The sequence below is a fragment of the Acinonyx jubatus genome, chromosome C2 (genome assembly GCF_027475565.1).
Source record: "Acinonyx jubatus isolate Ajub_Pintada_27869175 chromosome C2, VMU_Ajub_asm_v1.0, whole genome shotgun sequence".
Taxonomy (NCBI): Eukaryota; Metazoa; Chordata; class Mammalia; order Carnivora; family Felidae; genus Acinonyx; species Acinonyx jubatus.
Window position 1 is genome coordinate 83,800,453 of NC_069384.1, and position 10,395 is coordinate 83,810,847.

The following is a 10,395-nucleotide window of genomic DNA, read 5'->3' on the forward strand; positions in this document are numbered from 1 at the left end:
AGCCCACCTGATATAAAACTCTGGAGGGAGGCACATCTTGGCAGGGAGACAGCTTGGAAACAGAGTAAAGGCAGGGAGCAGACAGAAGCTTGAGACAAAGGAAGGGTGCTTGATTGCATGTCCATGAGGGCACAAAATTCCTACACCAGAGACTAGACAGCTGGGTGAAGCTATTTTCACTTCTAGAACACAAGCATGTATGCACATGTGCACACAGATCGGCCCAACTAAGAGGCACCACCAAGTTAAGAACAGTTCCAAAAACCAAGTCCCATCCACCTGTGCCCTCCAGGCAGATTCACCAGAAGACCAGCATAAATCCCTTCCACCTGCCATAGTCTATGGACTATAGTGTGCTACAAAGTTTCAGTTATAGGGGCTACTGCATGTAACTTCATTTGAGTTTCATTCTGTTTGTTCATTTCTGCTTCTGTTGCTTTCTTTTTTCTTTTCTTTCTCTTTATTGGGTACGGAAAGAGCAATTTTTTCATCTATTCTATTCTATTCTATTTATTTTATTCTATTTTATTACTTTAAAGTTTTTTTAATTTAAAAAATTATTTTTTTTCCTTTTTTCCCTCTTTTCTATCAAGCTTCTTTCAACAAGCTGACTGAAACACACCTAGGATCTACTTTCCTTCATTTTCTTTGTTTTGTTTTTAATTTTTCTTTTTTATTTTATTAATTTTTTTCTTCCTCCAAAATGACAAGATGGAGGAATTCACCCCAAAAGAAACAACTGGAAGAAATAACAACCAGGGATTTAATTACTGCAAGAATACGTAAGATAACCGAATTAGAATTTAAAACCATGATTATAAGAATACTAGCTGGGCTGAAAAAAGCATAGAAGACCCCAGAGTATCCCTTTCTGCAGAGTTAAAGAAATAAACTGTAGTCAGGCCAAAATTGAAAATGCTATAACGATGCAATCTTGAATATTTGCTGTGATTGCAAGGATGAATGACGCAGAGCAGTGAATCAGTGATATAGAAGATAAAATTATGGAAAACAATGAAGCAGGAAAATAAAAGGGAAACAAAGGCAAAAGATGACAATACAAGAGTTAGAGAACTCAGCGACTTATTAAAGAGGAATAACATTCATATCATAGGAGTCCCAGAAGATGAAGAAAGAGAAAAGGGGGAAGAAGGCTTATGTGAGCAAGTTATAACTGAGAACTCTCCTACTCTGGAGAAGGACACAGACATCAAAATCCAAGAAACACAGAGTATTCCTATTAGCTTAAATAAAAACCCACCATCACCAAGGCATATTATAATCAAATTCACAAAATACACTGACAAGGAAAGAATCATGAGAGCAGCAAGGGAAAAAAAGTTCTTAACCTACAAGGGAAGACAGTTCAAGTTTGCAGATCTATCCACAGAAACATGGCAGACTAAAAAGAAGTGACAGGATATATTCAATATGCCGAATCAGAAAAATAAGCAGTCAAGAATTCTTTATCCAGTAAGTTTGTCATTCAGAATAAAAGGAAAGATAAAGAGTTTCCCAGACAAATAAAAAACAAAGGAGTTCATGACCAATAAACCAGCCCTGCAAGAAGTTATAGGGGGGACTCTTTGGGTGGAGAAAACAAAACAAAACAAAACAAAACAAAACAAAACAATATCAAAAGCAACAAAGACTACAAAGGACCAGAGAATATTACCATAAACACCAAATTTACAGGGAACACAATGGCACTAAATTCATATCTTTCAATAATCACTTTAAATATAAATGGACTAAATGTTCCAATCAAAAGACATAGGGTATCAGAATGGATTAAAAAAAAAAAAGACCTATCTATATGTTGTCTACAAAAGACTCATTTTAGACATAAAGACACTTGCAGGTTGAAAGTAAGAGATGAAGAACCATCCATTATGCTAATAGATGCTAAAAGAAAGTTAGAGCAGCCATACTTATATCAGACAAACTAGATTTTAAGAGAAAGACTATAACAAGAGATGAAGAAAGGCATTATGTCATAATTAAGGGGTTTGTCCACCAAAAAGTTCTAACAGTCCTAAATATTTATTTCCCCACTTGGAGACACCCAAATATATAAATCAATTAATCACAAATATAAAGAAACTCATTGATAATAGTATCATAATAATAGGGAACTTTAACTCCCCACTTAACAGCAATGGACAGATCATCTAAGCAGAAAATCAAGGAAACAATGGCTTTGAAAGACACACTGGACCAGATGGACTAAACAGATACATTCAGAACATTTCATCTTAAAGCAGCAGAATACACATTCTTCTTGAGTACACCTAGAACATTCTCCAGAACAGATCACATACTGGCTACAAATCAGCCCTCAACAAGTACAAAAAGATCGATATCATATCATGCATATTTTTAGAACATACCACTATGAAACTTGAAATCAACCACAAGAAAAAAATTTGCAAAGACCACAAATACTTGGAGATTAAAGAACATCCTACTAAAGAATGAATGGGTTAACCAAGAAATTAAAGAGGAAATAAAAAAAAGTATATGGAAGCCAAGGAAAAAGAAAATATGACAGACCAAAATTTTTGGGACGCAGCAAAGGTGGTTATAATAGGGAAGTATACAGCAACCCAGGCCTTCCTAAAGAAGGAAGAAATGTCTCAAACTTACAACTTAACCTTACACTTAAAGGAGCTAGAAAAAGTACAGCAAATGAAGCCCAAAACCAGCAGAAGAAGGGAAATAATAAAGATTAGAGCAGAAATTAATGATAAAAAAAAAAGTAGAGCAGATCAATGAAACCAGGAACTGGATCTTAGAAAGAATTAACAAAATTGATAAACCCCTAGCCAGACTGATCAAAAAGAAAAATGAAAGGAGGACCCAAATAAATAAAATCACAAATGAAAGAGAGATCACAACCAACACCACAGAAATACAAACAATAATAAGAGAATATTATAAACAATTATATGCCAACAAATTGGGCTATCTGGAAAAAATGGACAAATTCCTAGAAACATTAACTACCAAAACTGAAACAGGGGGAAATAGAAAATTTGAACAGACCCATAACCAGTAAAGAAATGGAATCAGTAATCAAAAATCTTCCAACAAACTAGAGTCTGGGGCCAGATGGCTTCCCAGAGGAAGTCTACCAGACATTTAAAGAAAAGTTAATACCTATTCTTCTCAAACTGTTCCAAAAAATAGAAATGGAAGGAAAACTTCCAAACACATTCTATGAGGCCACCATTACCTTGATTCCAAAACCAGACAAAAACCCAACTAAAAAGAAGAATTACAGGCCAATATCCTTGATGAACGTGGATGCAAAATTTCTCAACAAGATACTAGCAAATTAAATCCAACAATACACTAAAAGAATTATTCATCATGATCAAGTGGGATTTATTCCTGGACTGCAAGTCTAGCTCAATATCCACAAATCAATCAACATGATACACCACAGTAATAAAAGAAAGGATAAGAACCACATGATCCTCTCAATAGATACAGAAAAAGCATTTGACAAAATACAGCATTCTTTTTTGATAAAAACCCTCAATAAAGTAGGAATACAAAGAACATATCTCAACATTATAAAGGCCATATATGAAAGACCCACGGCTAATATCATCCTCAATGGGGAAAAACTGAGAGCTTTCCCCCTGAGATTAGGAACACAACAGAGATGTCCACTCTCACCACTGTTGTTTAACATAGTGTTGGAAGTCCTAGCCTTAGCAATCAGATAACAAAATGAAATAAAATGCATCCAAATCAGCAAGGAAGAAGTCAAGCTTTCACTCTTCACAGATGACATGATAATCTATGTGGAAAACTCAAAAGAGTCCACCCAAAAACTGCTATAACTGATAAGTGAATTCAACAAAGTCACAGGATGTAAAATCAATGTACAGAAATCAGTTGCATTTCTATACACCAATAATGAAACAACAGAAAGAGAAATTAAGGAATCGAACCCATTTACCATTGCACCTAAAAACATAAAATACCTAGGAATAGGCCTAACCCAAGAGGTAAAAAATCAGTATGCTGAAAACTACAGAAAGCTTATGAAAGAAAATGAAGAAGACGCAAAGAAATGAAAAAAAAAAATTCCATGCTCATGGATTGGAAGAAAAAATATTGTTAAAATGCCTATGCTACCCAAATCAATCTACATATTTAATGCAATCCCTATCAAAATAACACCAACATTCTTCACAGAGCTAGAACAAACAATTCTAAAATGTGTATGTAACCAGAAAAGACCCTGAATAGCCAAAGCAATCCTGACAAAAGAAAACGAAAGCTAGAGGCATCACAATCCTGGACTTCAAGCTGTATTACAAAGCTGTAATTATCAAGACAGTGTGATACTGGCACAAAAACAGACCCTCAGATCAATGGAACAGAATAGAGAACCCAGAAATGGACCCCCAAATGTATGCTCAACTAATCTTTGGCAAAGTAGGAAGGAATATCCAATGGAAAAAAGGCAGTCTCTTCAGCAAATGGTGCTAGGAGAACTTGACAGCAGAAGAATGAACCTGGACCACTTTCTTATACCATACACAAAAATAAACTCAAAATGGATGAAAGACCTAAATATAAGACAGTAAACCATCAAAATCCTAGAGGAGAAAATGAGCAATAACCTCTTTGACAGCAGCTTCTTACTAGATATGTCTCTGGAGGCAAGGGAAACAAAAGCAAAAATGAACTATTGGGACCTCATCAAGATAAAAATCTTCTGCACAGTGAAGGAAACAATCAACAAAACTAAAAGGCAACCAACAGATTGGGAAAAGATATTTGCAAATGATATATCAGATAAAAAATTAGTACCAAAAATCTATAAAGAATTTATCAAACTCTAACCCAGAAAATAAATAATCCAGTGAAGAAATGGGCAAAAGACATGGACAGTTTTCCAAAGAACACATCCAAATGGCTAACAGACACATGAAAAGGTGCTCAACATCACTCATCACCAGGGAAATACAAATCAAAACCACAATAAGATGAGACACAACCTGTCAGAATGGCTAAAATTAACAACTCAGGAAACAAAAGATGTCGGTGAGGATGCAGAGAAGGGGGAACACATTTGCACTGCTGGTGGGAATGAATGTAAACAGTTGCTGCCACTCTGGAGAACGGTATTTTTTTGAGGTTCCTCAAAAAATTAAAAATAGAGCTACCCTACCACCCAGCAATTGCACTACTAAGTATTTATCCAAAGGATACCAGAATGCTGATTCGAAAGGGCACAAGAACCCCAATGTTTATAGCAGTGCTATCAACAATAGCCGAATTCATCTTTTGGGATGAGCACTGGGTATTGTATGGAAACGAATTTGACAATAAATTTCATATATTAAAAAAAAACAATAGCCAAATTATGAAAAGAACCCATATGTCCATCAACTGATGAATATATAAAGATGTGGTGTATATACATATACACAATGGAAATTACTCAGCTATCAAATAGAATGAAATCTTGCCATTTGCAACAACATGAATGGAACTAGAATGCATTATTCTAAGCAAAATAAATGAGTCAGAGAAAGACATGTAAGATTTCACTCACATGTGGAATATAAGAAACAAAACAGATGAACACAAGGGAAGGGAAGGAAAAGTAAGATAAAAACAGAGAGGGAGGCAAACAATAAGAGACTCCTTTTTTTTTTAAGAAAATTTTTTTAATGTTTATTTATTATTTTGGAGACACAGAGAGAGAGAGAGACAGAGAGTGAGTGGGGGAGGGGCAGAGACCCAGAGGGAGACACAGGATCCAAAGCAGGATCCAGGCTCTAAGCTGTCAGCCCAGAGCCCGACATGTGGCTTCAACTCACCAGCCATAAGATCATGACCTGAACCGAAGTTGGATACTTAGCCGACTAAGCCACCCAGGTGCCCCCATAAGAGATTCTTAAAAAGAGAACAAACCGAGGGTTGCTGGAAGGGTGTTGGGTGCAGGGGAAGGGCTAGATGGATGATGGGCATTAAGGAGGGCACTTGTTGGGATGAGCACTGGGTGTTGTATGTAAGTGATGAATCACTAAATTCTACTCCTGAAACCATTATTACACTATATGTTACCTAACTTGGATTTAAATCAAATTTTTAAAAAATAATATAAAGCATTTAAATTAAAAAAAAGAATGTATGACTGAAACATGAAATTCAGATATTTCTGCTAAAATCTGCAACATCAGAAATATCTGTCTTGATTTTAGAACAACAGCAAGATGTCTGAGTTGCTGCCTGATACTGAGTTACATACCTGGTAGCTCCTGTTCCTTTACTTCAGATGGAACAGAGGAACATGAAGAAATGGTTGGATCGGCCCTGAACTAACATAGAGACTTGTCACTCACCTTCCTTCGTCTCGCCAATTACTGGAGATGGGATTCTATCGTCACAGAAAAGTCAGTATGAGATGTCCTCTAGAAGGATGAGGGTAAAATAGAACGAGGACAAATGAGACACCGTGCTTTATGCAACCAGTTAATGAGAGGGAGATCCACATTTAAGTAGCTGAAGTCCCCAATATTGAGATAAGAATGTGATCAATCATTCATTCACTATTTATTTATTGTTTCCTTCAATTGATATTTGTTGAATCGCATTGTTTTGCAAAATATCCCAATATTGAATCATTATGCTGTATACTGGATACTAATATATTGTCATATGTCAATTATACCTCAATAAATATATATATATATATATATATATATATATATATATATATATACCAACTATTGCCAGACACTGTTCAAGGCAATAGAAACAGATGAGTAAATAAACTAAAATCACTGTCTCCCTGAAGACTAACATTCTAATAAGGGGGATGGGCTATTTTACAAAGATGAGTAAGTAAAATCTTTAAGACGCTAGTGATGAGTAAGTGCGAAGGAGAAAAAAAGTCAAACAAGGAAGAATAATATGAAAAATGGGAATTGAAATTCTAGTTAGAGTTTCCAGAGAAAATGACTTTTGAATAAACAGCTGAAGGAAACACATAGCAACGTGAGTATCTCAGGAAAGAGAATTTCTGGAAGAGACCATAGAAAGAGCAAAGTTCCTGGGGTAGAAGGTGCCTTGGGTGTTCAGGGAATTGCCAGGCCAGTGTGGCAAAGCAAGATAAGATCAGAAGGGCGGGGGCGAGTTTCTAGGCCATCAGAAAGATGTTTGGTTTTTACGCTGAATGATACGGGGAAGCACAACAGGACTTTTAGTGGAGCAGCTTGAAGATTTTGAGTGGAGGAGGGATTTGACTTATACTGAATTACTCTCTTCTTTGAGAATAGACTTGATGGGTGTGGGATGGTGGGAGGAAAGGAGGTCAGGAGGTGAAGAGGGATGGCAGAAGCAGAGAAACCAGCTAGAAGGTTATTTGCAAGGCAACCAGATGAAAGGTGATGGAAATTTGCACAAGATGGTGGCAGTGGAGGTGGTGAGAAGTGCCTGAATGTTGGATCTGTTCTGAAAATGGGGCCAAGACAATTTGCTGACGGATCCGATATGGGGTGAGAGAAAGGGAGAGGAGTCAAGGATGAGGCCGAGGTTTCTTTCTTGAATTGCTACGAATGGGATTGCCATTAGCTGAGATAAACACCACAAGACGAGGCGATTTGGAAGTGACGAGCAGGAGCTGTGTTATGCACTAATTTGTTGTGAGATGCCTGCTGATCATCCAAGTGGAGACTCCAATCCGGCAGTTGAGCACACAGGTCTGGAATTCAGGGCAGCAGTCCAGACTGCAGGCGTGCGTTTGGGAACCGTCAGCATATGGATAGTATGTAAAGCCATTAGACTTGACGAGACTATCACAAGAATGAGCTTAGATGGAAAAGATCACCAAGGAGGACACACCAATATTAGAGTGAAGTCAGAAGCTAAGTTGTAAAAAACAACAACAACAGGTATTTTTCGTGCACGTATGGGTTTGTTGGCTGGCACATGTACCAAGTTTGAATGTTTCTCAGAAGTGTTAGCCAGACTGTATGCTGTGCGTAAGGCAGTCAGTCTGCCTCAGGTGTGTCCTCCATGGGGTCCAGCATAGAGACGCGGTAAGCATTAAAGCGAGAATTGAATTGGCTGGAAGAAATGTCATATAGTTTTATGATCTAACTTTGCTTCTTTCTGCCTAAAATTCCTACATTTCAAGTCCTAGAATTCAAAGCCATTGTTGGTAAAATCACTCTAGTGCAATGGCACTTACATACACCAAAACATTAAAGTGTCAAATAATTAGATATATTCATTAGGCTGTTACGCTTTAGATATTTTCCTTAGGGATTTAGCAGCCGCTACAATCTGACCACTGTCTATTTTTGTATCAGGGCTTTGCTTAGGTGGATCCTAAATGACTTACCATCAGATTTTTAGGAGCCCTATCAAATGAATTGTTTTTTAAAAAAGCACACATGACCTGATAGTATAGAAATAGCCATGCATTCATATATATGTGAATATCAAGAAACTGTAGGTCTTAGTTTGCTCATGAAAAAAATTGCAAAAATATTATAAAAATAAGAGTCACTATAAACCTCATTTAGGGAGTACTTATTAGGGTCACAGAAAAGAAAATCTATTTGACTGGCTCGGGGCCAATAAGTGGAGCAGTTACATTGTCACGGACGAAGTACAAAAGGGGATGTGTCTTCCTGTTTGATCTACAGCCTCAGCTGGTCCAGAAACACTAACTCTGACTCTGGGTTTGGCGTGTACATTGTACTCCTAGGAAGAAATAAGGAAAAAAAAAAAAAAAAAAAACAATGGTTAAAAAGAATAGAGAAAATGAAGAAAAAATAAATCCTGACGTTGGAATCCTTGTAGTCTGTCCCAGTATAAGTTGATGGATTGGTTCTTTATTCACCATTTCTCTACTTAAGATGTTATAAAACTAATACATTAGAGTTATAAAGAATTTATTGATCATGTCTGAAAACAACTTGTTTGTGGAATATGTTAAATACCGAGTTTGCCACTGACTTGTGTTTTAAGGAGTGAAGGTATACTTAGAAAACTAATAAATGGGATTAGACAAGATAAATGTAATAGTGAGCACTTCTCTCCATCTACACATCTCCCTTGGCCATTAGACTCCAGAGCACATATTTACATGGAGAGGATTACATGTGCATTTTTAGCACAAGTGTTCATTCATGATGTCAGAAGATTGGAGCAGAGATTCCAACTAAGCAATAAACGATTTTCTCCCTGGAGTCGTGCAGCAGGCTCCACAAGCCCCCAGGAGGAATCAGCACAAACACTGTGACCGTTATTTACTAACTGGGACTCCAGCAGCTGGGCTGTTTGCATGATATGCAAATGGGCACATCATTCAAGGAAGAAAGGATGAATGCTCTGGCACTTGCAGGGCAAACATTAACTGCTATGGGAAAAGGGCCAGCAGAAGAGAAACCAGACAGAAGTGAGTGGGTGGTGAGGGGCAGGACAAGAAACATCTTCCAAATAGGCAAAATGCAGGAGGCAGACACTGCTTGCTGGGAACCGTTCAGCACTCTCAGCCTCGGTAAACAACAGATGGGTGTGTGCTGTAGCCCATCTCCCGCGGAACAGTGAATTTCCTCTCTACCCAATTTCTTGCTCTGAATCACGTTCATAAAACATTTTATATGTGGAAAGTTACTGAGAGGTACAGAGGGAGAATATTAACTGAAAGAGCAAAGGCTAAGGGCGCTAAGAGGACACGGTGATAGGGACAAAAGCATACCTGGAGTCAGACACACCTTGGCAGGAATTTCAGTTCTACAATTTAACAGCTATGGGTATTGGGCAAGAGTTTCAGTCCTTCTGTCTCAATTTCCTTATCTGTTAAGTGGGCATAATAGTACTATGTCATAGTAGGATCTCTGTAAGATTTAGTACATCTTCTCTATGTAAAGTGCCTCCTACCAACATAGCACTAACTGTTCAGTATTAGAGCTGGAACTTGAATTATTCAGGTTTTGTGACGCCAAAGTGCATCAGTCCAGAGATTTAGAGATTTAGAGATATAGCCCTATGGTCACTCTGTATCTTGAGGGCTTCCCAGTTCAGCATGGAACATTTGCTTTGGTTACAAAGCAACTCTACTTTCAAACAGGTTATAAGACCTGTGGGTGAAATCCAGGTTTTTTTTTTAAGCTCCAATTTAACCGAGTCTGGAAGCTTACAAATGCCAAAACACTTTGTTGCCTTGATGACATGTGTGTGTAGAGTGTAAGGTAAAAGAGCATCACTGGAATGAACATCTGTGTATCCACCAACACAAGTCTGGCACTTCTTCCTTTTAGTTAATATTTGCAGGGAGTTTCATTTTGGATCCCGTCACTTTCAACTTTTCTATATCCCTGTAGCTTTGTAAGGGCCTTGTAAATACCATACAAT